The 12,805-nt window shown below is 46.1% G+C and overlaps 1 pseudogene across 1 annotated transcript; it reads left to right on the forward strand.

Annotated features, from left to right (window-relative positions):
* Positions 1-454: 454 nt before the first annotated feature.
* LOC309797329 (uncharacterized protein C2orf78-like) lies at positions 455-10,180 on the forward strand (annotated as a pseudogene). The gene is made up of 7 exons: positions 455-464; positions 4,436-4,616; positions 4,865-5,008; positions 5,267-5,397; positions 6,224-6,274; positions 6,327-7,073; positions 7,821-10,180. The product of its transcript is annotated as an uncharacterized protein C2orf78-like (transcript).
* Positions 10,181-12,805: the final 2,625 nt, after the last annotated feature.

Genomic DNA, 12,805 nt, shown 5'->3' on the forward strand with positions numbered 1-12,805 from the left:
TTCCCATGTTCAGGATGGTTGAGATTTCAGTCTCACTTCTTTAAATGGTGATATTAATCGTTCTCTAATTTACTACCCTGTGTGACGAGGATGGACCTGAGGTTCTGTGTCTTTAGCTGATTTATTACAGTAAAATATTTAAATATTTAAAATATGTAAATTTAAATATTTAAATATTTTACTCTGTTCTCAAGGTACAAGAAAGTGATGGATGGTGTTAAGTGCTCTCAATGGTTTTAAAGTTTTGGACTCAAATTTATACCAGGTTAAATGAAGGAAAGGGGAGGAAAGGGGTAAAAACTGAGGAAAGAGGAAGGAACGTGGCCCAGGGCTAGGAAGGCCAGAAGAGATTTATGGATTTATGAAAGGAAGCAGGAGTGAGGAGGAAATGGCAGAAGTAAAGAGCAGGGTCAGAGGTCAGGGCTGAAAGAACAAAATGTGAGTAGAGTTGAAGATGACGGAAGGTGAGTCTAGGTTTACTAGGAGGAATAGAAAAAGTCTCTTGGGGAGGTTGGCCTTAAGTCTCACAACCACCACACAGGTATTTAAGAAAACAAGAGGTTCAGGACACATCTCGGAAAGGTTTGAGTTGCCTTATGCAGGTGTGATTATAGTGGGGGTATAGGGAAATCTACCAGAGAGGTGGCTAGGGCTCAGAGTTATCCTAGGGGATAGGGCCTGGTATGTAAATCACCATGTACTCAACACCTAAGCACCAGGGCAGCTAATGCACTATTCAGTTAATCCTGGCAACGACAGGCAAGGCCAGTATTCCTGTGCCACTTCACTTAGAGACGTGCAGCAAAGGGCTGAGGTCACATCGCATGTGGAGGTACAAGGCCTCAATTTGAGGCCCAAATGCCTCTGAAGTCCTCAGTATTTGCAAGTGCCTGCAGGCGTCCAACCTGGCTTTCAGAGCACAGCATGCTGACGTTACTGCTGGACGACATCAAACTTCTGGACAGGCCTAAGTATTAACTTGAGGGGCTTCCTCCATTGACCAGGGGGTGTGCCACCTTCTGTAAACATCACCATCAACTGAAACGCACGAGAAAATTCCGACGGAAGCGTCCACTCTCACGGGTGAGAGCGGTGGGGGCACGCGCACTGGGTAGCCGCTCCAACAGCCACAGGACGCAGGCGCCCAGCGGTTCAGGGGCTCCCTGGGAGGCCTCGTGGGGCAGCTCGAGGGAGTGAGGTTGGGAGAGAGCGGCAGGGGTGGGCGTCAAAAGGAATGACGTGGGGAGAAGGGAGAGATGGAGGCAGTGGATAGTGGATAGTGAAAATGGGAAAACTGGCAATTTTCATTTTCAAAATTATTTTTTTGAGATGTCATTCACATGCCATAAAATTCACCACCTGAGACCGCAGATTCAGTGTCATTTCGTACATTCTCAAGCCTATGCAACCATCACCATCATCTATCCCATCACGTTTTCATCACCCCACAAAGAAGCCCCCATAACCATCAGCAGGCCCTCTTCATCCCCTCCTCCTTCAGTCCCTGAAACCACACATTTCCTTTCTGTCGCTATGGTTTTGCCTTTTCTGGACATTTCATGAAATAATACAAATGTGACCACTGTGTGGGGCTTCTTTCACTTAGCATAATGTTTTCAAGTTCGTCCGTGTCGTAGCACGTGTCAGTACTTCATTCCTTTTTATGACTGTGTAATATTTCACATATACACCACATTTAAAATATCCATTCATCCATCGATGGGCATTTCGGTTTTTTACACTAATAATCTCCATTTATTGACAGTGTATTCTGTGCCAGGCAGCACCAGGCTAAGTTACTGACCTTATTTCACAGATAAAGAGGCTTGGAGAGTGTGAAGAGTTTGCCCAAGATTAAGAGCTGGCAATTGGGGGAACTGGGGTTTGAACTCAGGTGAACTTCAGAGGTAATAAATTCACATGACAGAACATTAGAAAAGGTACACAAGGGCACTCAAAGAAAAGACACCCTTTTCCCCACATTCCCCAGCCACACATTTCCCTCCTCAGAGACATCTGCTTTTGCCGTGCCGTGGAATCTTCCAGAGAATTACTTATACCTCAACATGTATGTTTCACAATTTATTGACTAATGTGTCCCACTGATTTGAAATGTCACTTTTATGGTATAATAGATTCTTATACGTACTTATGTTACTCTTTTCAGAGCTGTCCTGACTCTTTTTTGCCTATCTTTTATGTTTGCCATTTCTCTAAACTTTTTATCTTCTTTTTGATTTAAAAAACTGTTTCCTTTTCTTGTTTGTTTCTCTTAAGGCATTATCCATTATGTTCATTCACTCGTATGATTTTATTTAATTTATTTCTGTTTGGCAGTGTCGGGTATTAGTTGCAGCACGTGGTCTCTTCGTTGAAGTGCGTGGGCTCTTTCTTGCAGCTCGTGGGCTCTTTAGTTGTGGCGCGTGGGCTCCACAGCACATAGGCTCAGTAGTTGCAGCGTGCAGGCTTGGCTGCCCTGCGGCATGTGGGATCTCAGTTCCTCAACCAGGGAAGTCCCCACTCTTGTATTATTTTAAATTTAGTCAGCTTTTCTGAACTTTTTTTCTTTTATTTTGAATTCTGTCCTGACTTCTATCATCTTACCTAATTCTGGTTTATGCTGTTCGTTCATCTGATTTTTTATTATGGTAAAATATACATAAAACCAAATTTAGTATTTCAAACATTTTCAATTATACAATTGAGTTACATTAGGTACATTCACAGTGCTGTGCAACCATCAGCACTATCCAAATTCAAAAGAATTATGTCAAGGTCTTCCCTGGTGGCACAGTGGTTGAGAGTCCACCTGCCGCTGCAGGGGACACGGGTTCGTGTCCCGGTCCGGGAGGATCCCAAATGCCGTGGAGGGCTAGGCCTGTGAGCCATGGCCGCTGAGCCTGTGTGTCCGGAGCCTGTGCTCTTCAACGGGAGAGGCCACAACAGTGAGAGGCCCGTGTACCAGAAAAAAAAAGAAAGAAAGAAAGAAAAGAAAGAAAGAAAAAGAAAGTCTAAACCACTAAATTCAATCATACAGGAATATAATATTTAAAAAAAATTTCTTTGGCTGTGCAGCATGTGGGATCGTAGCTCCCCAACTAGGGATTGAACCCATGCCTGCTGCATTGGAAGCGCAGAGTCTTAACCACTGGACCACCAGGGAAGTCCCAGAATATAACTTTTAGAGGAGAAGTTATAAACCCCTTGGTTATATGAACTGCAGATTTTTAGTAAGAAGTCATGTATTTTAAATGACTTGGAGCTTTAAAGAAAGGAAGGAAGGAAGAAAAAGGGACTTCCTTGGTTGTGCAGTGCATATAATATCAAAAATAAATAAATTAATTAAATAAATTTTAAAAAGAAAAAAATGCTGAAATCCACTGACTAATTATTCAGGCTGTTATATCTCACCATTTCCAGATACATTCCTTTATAAACTTTTAGCAAAAAGTTATCTTATGTCAGAAAAAATGAATTACAAACTTTTCTCTTTTTCCAAAATTTGCGAAATTCCCCTACACTTCTACCTTCAAATTTTATAAAAACGGAAAAGTAGTGACAACCCTTATACTTATATCCAATTGCATCATCTGGCCACATGCCTTCTACATCAATCAAATAACTACAAAACAACAAAATTCGAGTCATTTGTAAATAAAAAGGAAAGAAAATCAAGTTTTTGCAAAAAACGTACAATTTCGCTTTACAAATATAGGTAGAAAAATCCTAAAGAAACATCAGCACATCTAATCGATAATTATTAAAGAATGATATACACCATGACTACCAAAAGGCGTTATTCCAAGGACTCAAGGGTAACGCAACTTTAGAAAATCTATTAATATAACTATTTACATTAATACAACAATTTAATTAATAAATGAAAGAGAATAAAATACAGCACCAAACTGGCAGATGGTAAAAAGTTATCTGTTAACATGCAACAGTCAGTTTCGGTGAAAATGCTCTGTACGCTAAAAACAGGAGACTTAATAGGACAGAGTATTCATCAAGAACCAACAAATAACAAAAGACAAATTAGGATAAATATGAACATCATATCTAAAAAACCCTATCCAACCAACCATAGGAGCCAGAAACTTAGGAATCACCATCACTGACGGCTATTTCTCCCTCGCCCTCATCCTCAACCCACCAGCAGTGCTAACAATGATACTGCCTACATACCTCTAGAATCTGTCCACATCTTTCCACCACAATGACCACCATACCCTGGTCCCAGCCACCATTATGCCCAATTTCTACAAAAGTCTCCTAACTTGTTTCCTCGCTTCCCTTTCTCCCTGCAGTGCCTTCTCCACGCGGTAGCAAAATGATAGGTTGAAAATGCAACTGGGGATGTTCCACACACTCACCTTCAACAAAAAAAGTTCAACGCTTTTCTATTACTCTTAAAGTCTGAAACCTTAAACAGAAGCGTGCACGATCGAGCTCCTGGTGGTGTGGGCACTTGTGCTCTTAGCGGCTCTCCCCTCCAGTGCCGCCAGGGGAAAGGGCAGAAGGACGCAGAGGCGCTGCTGCCAGAGCTGCCGCCTCCTGTGGGAGCTGCACAGCCAGCAACCTTGCTCCACTTGGCTGGGCAGGGACCCCGTCCAGTACAGTTAGTTCCCCCGACAGCACTGGGGCCAGGCCAGGGGAGAAGGGCCAGCTGTCCTGCCAAGAAGCTCATCACCCTCAAGGCAAACACCTCCAACCCTCAGACCCCGGGATATTCAGAAGCGCTAGACGGTCCAGGCTCGCATTCTCACCTGTGCGCCTCAGGGCGTGACGTGTACTCTGCGCATGCGCCACCCCTCCCTAAACTATTGCGTCCCGCAAACGCAAGCCCATTGTTCGCTCACAGGTTGCAGAGCTATAAATACCGGCAACAGCCCAAACGGTGCGCACTTCGCTTTTGGCCGTGTTGGCAACTGAAGGAGAATGCTCGGAGCCCAGCTCTCTCTCCAAGGACCGATCTCACCCAAGTTCTCTACGGGCAGTTACTTAGGTAGGCCCTGCCCCGGGCACTGGGGGACCAGCACCTGCCAGGAGGGCTCAGCTGCCCCCAGCCCGCTCCCCGCGCCCACTGACTTCCCGTGGCCGGCCCGGGTCACCCAGCTGTCTATGGCCGGCTGTCCACTCGCAGGCCAGCCCACAAGTGCCCAGTGACTCTGCATCTGTGCTTTGCCACAGAGTCTCTGAGACCCCATTCTACCATCCCGCAGGCCCTGCGCTCCTTTCTGGGGGTCCGTATCTCCACCTGCAGGCGAGGCCATCGGAAGAAGGCGGTGATGGGTGCTCTCACCTCCATGATGTCCCGCAGCTCAGGGTCCGCAGTGGACACAGTCACTGTCAGCGTGGCGCGGGGGCAGCCAGTGCCGCCCACGACGCCCAGCTGTGTCCCAAGCTGCAGCACAGAGCAGACGGTGTTGAGGGCCCTGGGAGAGAGCGGGAAAGGGATGGCCAAGCAGGAGGACGTCCCCATCATTATTGGTGGTGGTGCTATAACCACTTTACAGACGAGCAATCTGAAGGAATCAGATCGCTTGTTTCTTTCCAAAAGCACGTCAGAAATTCACTTTCGGGTAATCCTTTTGAGGTAGGATGAGAAACCAGGCTTGAAGAGGGTAAAAATGACTCTTTAAATTTACCACTTGGGCTGAGCTATATGTGAACTCTAGGTAAGAGCGTGGGAACTGCACAAGCAAAGTGAGACACTGAAGATCACAAGGGTAATTAATAGCCGTACTGTTTTCTAACGGACAAAGAAAATGCCTGTATTATAAGTTCTATTTCTCCTACTTTCTGGCAGTGTCATGCTCAGAGCAGCGTCCTGGCAAGGAAGTCAGGATACTTAGGTTCTGAAACCTGGTAAGGATACTAACATAATGAGAGAACTTGAACAAGTCAACCTGACCTCTCTGAGCCTCCGTTTCCTTCCTCATGAAGTGAGACTGTGAAAATAGAAGTTCTCTAAGGCCCTCCTAGTTCTAAAATGCTTCCAGTCTAGGAAACAGCATAGAAGTCAATACTAGTGCAGGCTGAAGGGAAAGATAGGGCAGGGAGAAGGTTGCTTCCATCCTAGAGAACAATGTCTGAACCATACCACTTGGGTCTTCTGCCCATCTGTGCCCAAGATGGGAGCACAGGCAGTTAATACAGAAGAGTGTAAAACTGCTCAGTCCTTACAACCATCATAACTGTCTGATTTTTGGATTCTCAGTAAATATTGACAGTAGAGGTGTCCTGATAGCAAGAACCTTCCTCAAGCATAGTGAGAATTTATCAGTCTCCCTGATTTTTTCGTCACCCCCTTGTTCTTACAGAAAATTGCCAAAATCCATCTGTACTTGGAACTCTGAATTCTCTGCAGCACTCTCTTCCTGTGGTGAGCAATGCAGCTTCCCTAACAGCAAGTGTCTGCAACTTCTCCAGAGTCTCTGCTCCTGCCGTCAGTTCGGCATCAGCTACGGCCACCTCTTTCCAGACACACATGGGTAGTGCCTACCTTCACCAACATTCTAGCACAACTATGTTATCTGGAGTTACTGACCAGAGCCAGATCTCCACTTCAGCTGCATCCTATCCAGGTGTTTCTGAGTGGGGCATCACAGGAAGCACTGAAAAGAATTCTTCTTCACTCGGAGACTTTACTCTGGCACTCACTGACCAGCACACAGCTGCTTCCTCCATGCTTATGGCAGCCCAGTATGATAAAACTGCAGACACCAATACCATGGCCCCTCTATATCCATCACTTTCTGCCAGCCTTGCTCAGGGAACACCATCTCAGATTCCAAATCAGGGACATAGCCTGTCACTTCCCTACCAGGAAGGAAGCCAGGTATCTTACTATAACCACGGCACACTGGGGTCTTTACTGTATGGAGAACTTGGCTCCTGCCTGCAGTCCTATGGCTCTGTGTCATACACAGGAAGTAGGGCCTCTGTGCAACCAGAAATGGTAATGGTACTAAAGGAGATTCAGCCCACCAATATCTTACCACCAGCTTCCACCTCTGGAATCTACTACCCTGTGTCTGCGCACCACATCACAGAAACAAGTTTTCCAGGTGAGTACAAACAGCAAGAAAGTTGAACAATGAGGTCAGCATTCAAAAATGGGGTCAAATCTACAGCTGGGAAGTGGTGTATAGACAGGTAGCATTTAGATCCTGAGTCTTTAATAACCACTACCTTTGCTCAGGGCTGTCTGTATTTAGACTCTACATAAGAACACCTAGGGCTTCCCTGGTGGTGCAGTGGTTAAGAATCCGCCTGCCAATGCAGGGGACACGGGTTCGAGCCCTGGGCTGGGAAGATCCCACATGCCATGGAGCAGGTCCGAGATCCTGTCCAGAGCAAGCAGGCTAAGACTCTGTCTTTGTTTATCTATTTCATCAGGAAGGGCTCTACTCCCTCTCCTAGTTCATGGTGTGAAGTTTTCTTAGCCTCTCAGGAAAGTGGGGAGAATTGAACGGACTCTACATGAGAATGCTAGGCTTTGTAAACCATTTCATTTTTGAAAAATAAGACTCATTTTCTAATTGACTTATAACAATCCTGTGAAATACAAAGAAAACCAAGAATCAGTGACAGGAAATGATCACCAGTAAGAATTACAACAGTCACCACTTATCTCGTAGCATAGAACACTGTCCATGGTCCTTAAGAAGAGTTAGTAGAAATGCCTTGCCCATCTTGCCCCTAAACACCAACACAGCGATCACGTACCTTGAAAGGTACATGATTGCTGTGTTGGTGTTTAGGGGGAGCATCTCACTTACGAGGGACTGACTTCTACCTTGACTCCTTTGTAGGGATGGAGACTTCCCTGGTGATGAAAACTTCCCTGGGATGGCGACCTCCAATCCAGACATTTTGTGTGACACAAACTCAAGAACTCCCCGAGTCCTGCAGGAGCAGAAGTATTCAGATACTTGAGAGAAATCCACCACCCGAACTTGGGGACATTTCAGGGACAGCTCCAGTCCAGAGTGCCAGTAGTCTCCTGGCCCTGCCTCCAGCTCCAAGGCAGGGACCAATAGAGAGTAAGAACTTGGAGGATAGTACAACCAAGCTTTCAAAGCCTCTGGATGCCTACCAGATCCCAAGAGAAAACCAAGAGCTTCCACTACTCCCTTCAGAAATCCCTGATATTCACCAGCTCCCGGGCTGCACTGACCCCGTCAGCCAAGAGGAGCAGCCTGGTTCTGAAAATGCTCATCTGGGAAAGGACAGCCTGAGTCTTGAGGACCTAGGGACACTTGAAAATGGGATGGAATCTAGCAGTGGTTTTGCAGACACTACTACACTGGCGGAGCATAGTCACCTTCCCCAGCTCTTTAATTCATTGAAAGATCTTCATCAATCCAAAGGTCCCAACGTGATCAAAGCCAAAGACACCAGGGTCATTAAAGTGAATCAGGTGCAGGAAAAGCCAAGTGTCATAAAGGATCCCTCTGATCAACCCAGGAAGAACAAACATAAAGCCTCTGAGCCTATCAGTGGTGCTCCCAAGGCCAAAATCCAGCCAAAGAATCCACAGTGCCTGTTAGGGGGAGAAGTGGTTCTATGCAATGCTGCAGTCAGTGGCAGGGCTCCTGTGAACACGGCCAAGCATTCTAAAGGCAACCCTCAGGAAGCTGCATCCAGAAAGATCAGCAAAACTAAGAGCCACGGGCAGGAAAAGACCACAAGGACCAGAGGAAGAAAGAAGGCTGAAGAGAAGAAGCAGTCAGGGAACAAAGTCAAGGCAGAAGAGAAGCCAACAATTCCCAAGACGAAGCGAAAGGAACACCAAACTGAGCTTATCCACGAGAGCATTAAAAAGCCTCGAACCTCCCTAGGCATGCGCATGCTGGAGTCTGTGAAGGTTTTTCATGCACTGGGGAAGAAGAATGATAAGAGAACTGGGCTCTCTTCCTGTCGGGTCTTGGGAAATTCAAGCAACCCTAAAGACACCCAGGCACCCTCAGCTATCTAGCCATGGCGGCGTACCCCACGTGAGGGTAAGAGTCCTGAGAAAACTCAAGTCGAAGCCCAGAAACCAGACAGCAGTGCTGAAAAACAGTGTCCATCTCCATCCCAGTATGAGCTGCCTCTACCTAAGAAGTTCAAGTTTTCTGCCTGGGACAAGCCTCAAGCTCGACCTGCTCCTCGGAGGCCACAGTCTCTGGCCTCACATCGGCCTGCTGTGGCGGACCGTGCCCAGCCTGCTTCTTCTAACTCAGCTCAGCCTGCTGCAGCCAGTTCATCCCAGCCAGCTCCTGCCTCTTTGCCAGGTCCTGCCAAACCAGCTCAGCCAACTGTGACCAACCCAACCCAACCGGGTTGGACCGCCCATATCCATCCTAGTGTCCCTCAGTCTGCTGCTCTTAGGCCTGCACCCCACAAAACTTCATCTTTCGCTTTTCTCCAGCGGGGGCCTATTCCCCCTGCTCTGACTAAGCGGCAGTCCCCACCCAAGCTCCAAACCCCATTTCTACTCCAAGACTTCAGCAAGCAACGAAGACCATGGAGGGAACCCAACGTTTCTGAGCCAGTCATGTCAAAGCCCATCGAACAAGAGCAGAGACCAGAGCGGGAGGCCATGAAGAGGCGGGCTCAACAAGAACGTGAGAATGCTGCCAAATACACCTCTTTGGGGAAACTGCAAGTTTTCATTGAGAGGCAAAAGGAAATGGAAATCGCTGACTACTACGGATATTTATAGTAAGAGCTGCTAGGATTGTTGGTGCCACCTTGGGCACCAGGTATAAATTCCTCTATTTATTCTCTAATTATATATTTCTGTTTTTATTTCTGTATATTTATTAAAACAATAAAACTGAATAAATGAATGTCATCGAATTAATAGACGAGTAATAAACCTTTTGAATTTTGAGATGCTGCTAACTGTGGCGTGCTTTAAGTTTTTGTGTTTTGTTTTGTTTTTGATGGGGTTGGAATCAAAGTCTGCATGAGAAAGGAAGCACTGAAAGTTGGATGGGAGAATGAAGGAAAGGGGAGGAAAGGGGTAAAAACTGAGGAAAGAGGAAGGAACGTGGCCCAGGGCTAGGAAGGCCAGAAGAGATTTATGGATTTATGAAAGGAAGCAGGAGTGAGGAGGAAATGGCAGAAGTAAAGAGCAGGGTCAGAGGTCAGGGCTGAAAGAACAAAATGTGAGTAGAGTTGAAGATGACGGAAGGTGAGTCTAGGTTTACTAGGAGGAATAGAAAAAGTCTCTTGGGGAGGTTGGCCTTAAGTCTCACAACCACCACACAGGTATTTAAGAAAACAAGAGGTTCAGGACACATCTCGGAAAGGTTTGAGTTGCCTTATGCAGGTGTGATTATAGTGGGGGTATAGGGAAATCTACCAGAGAGGTGGCTAGGGCTCAGAGTTATCCTAGGGGATAGGGCCTGGTATGTAAATCACCATGTACTCAACACCTAAGCACCAGGGCAGCTAATGCACTATTCAGTTAATCCTGGCAACGACAGGCAAGGCCAGTATTCCTGTGCCACTTCACTTAGAGACGTGCAGCAAAGGGCTGAGGTCACATCGCATGTGGAGGTACAAGGCCTCAATTTGAGGCCCAAATGCCTCTGAAGTCCTCAGTATTTGCAAGTGCCTGCAGGCGTCCAACCTGGCTTTCAGAGCACAGCATGCTGACGTTACTGCTGGACGACATCAAACTTCTGGACAGGCCTAAGTATTAACTTGAGGGGCTTCCTCCATTGACCAGGGGGTGTGCCACCTTCTGTAAACATCACCATCAACTGAAACGCACGAGAAAATTCCGACGGAAGCGTCCACTCTCACGGGTGAGAGCGGTGGGGGCACGCGCACTGGGTAGCCGCTCCAACAGCCACAGGACGCAGGCGCCCAGCGGTTCAGGGGCTCCCTGGGAGGCCTCGTGGGGCAGCTCGAGGGAGTGAGGTTGGGAGAGAGCGGCAGGGGTGGGCGTCAAAAGGAATGACGTGGGGAGAAGGGAGAGATGGAGGCAGTGGATAGTGGATAGTGAAAATGGGAAAACTGGCAATTTTCATTTTCAAAATTATTTTTTTGAGATGTCATTCACATGCCATAAAATTCACCACCTGAGACCGCAGATTCAGTGTCATTTCGTACATTCTCAAGCCTATGCAACCATCACCATCATCTATCCCATCACGTTTTCATCACCCCACAAAGAAGCCCCCATAATCATCAGCAGGCCCTCTTCATCCCCTCCTCCTTCAGTCCCTGCAACCACACATTTCCTTTCTATCACTATGGTTTTACCTTTTCTGGACATTTCATGAAATAATACAAATGTGACCACTGTGTGGGGCTTCTTTCACTTAGCATAATGTTTTCAAGTTCGTCCATGTCGTAGCACGTGTCAGTACTTCATTCCTTTTTATGACAGTGTAATATTTCACACATACACCACATTTAAAATATCCATTCATCCATCGATGGGCATTTCGGTTTTTTACACTAATAATCTCCATTTATTGACAGTGTATTCTGTGCCAGGCAGCACCAGGCTAAGTTACTGACCTTATTTCACAGATAAAGAGGCTTGGAGAGTGTGAAGAGTTTGCCCAAGATTAAGAGCTGGCAATTGGGGGAACTGGGGTTTGAACTCAGGTGAACTTCAGAGGTAATAAATTCACATGACAGAACATTAGAAAAGGTACACAAGGGCACTCAAAGAAAAGACACCCTTTTCCCCACATTCCCCAGCCACACATTTCCCTCCTCAGAGACATCTGCTTTTGCCGTGCCATGGAATCTTCCAGAGAATTACTTATACCTCAACATGTATGTTTCACAATTTATTGACTAATCTGTCCCACTGATTTGAAATGTCACTTGTATGGTATAATAGATTCTTATACGTACTTATGTTACTCTTTTCAGAGCTGTCCTGACTCTTTTTTGCCTATCTTTTATGTTTGCCATTTCTCTAAACTTTTTATCTTCTTTTTGATTTAAAAAACTGTTTCCTTTTCTTGTTTGTTTCTCTTAAGGCATTATCCATTATGTTCATTCACTCGTATGATTTTATTTAATTTATTTCTGTTTGGCAGTGTCGGGTATTAGTTGCAGCACGTGGTCTCTTCGTTGAAGTGCGTGGGCTCTTTCTTGCAGCTCGTGGGCTCTTTAGTTGTGGCGCGTGGGCTCCACAGCACATAGGCTCAGTAGTTGCAGTGTGCAGGCTTGGCTGCCCTGCGGCATGTGGGATCTCAGTTCCTCAACCAGGGAAGTCCCCACTCTTGTATTATTTTAAATTTAGTCAGCTTTTCTGAACTTTTTTTCTTTTATTTTGAATTCTGTCCTGACTTCTATCATCTTACCTAATTCTGGTTTATGCTGTTCATTCATCTGATTTTTTATTATGGTAAAATATACATAAAACCAAATTTAGTATTTCAACCATTTTCAATTATACAATTGAGTTACATTAGATACATTCACAGTGCTGTGCAACCATCAGCACTATCCAAATTCAAAAGAATTATGTCAAGGTCTTCCCTGGTGGCACAGTGGTTGAGAGTCCACCTGCCGGTGCAGGGGACACGGGTTCGTGTCCCGGTCCGGGAGGATCCCAAATGCCGTGGAGGGCTAGGCCTGTGAGCCATGGCCGCTGAGCCTGTGTGTCCGGAGCCTGTGCTCTTCAACGGGAGAGGCCACAACAGTGAGAGGCCCGTGTACCACAAAAAAAAAAAAAAGAAAGAAAGAAAGAAATGAAAGAAAGAAAAAGAAAGTCTAAACCACTAAATTCAAATTCAGGGGACACGCGTTTGTGCCCATTGTTCGCTCACAGGTTGCA

The sequence above is a fragment of the Mesoplodon mirus genome (assembly GCF_964341445.2).
Source record: "Mesoplodon mirus genome assembly, contig: HAP1_SCAFFOLD_247, whole genome shotgun sequence".
In the NCBI taxonomy this organism is placed as follows: Eukaryota; Metazoa; Chordata; class Mammalia; order Artiodactyla; family Ziphiidae; genus Mesoplodon; species Mesoplodon mirus.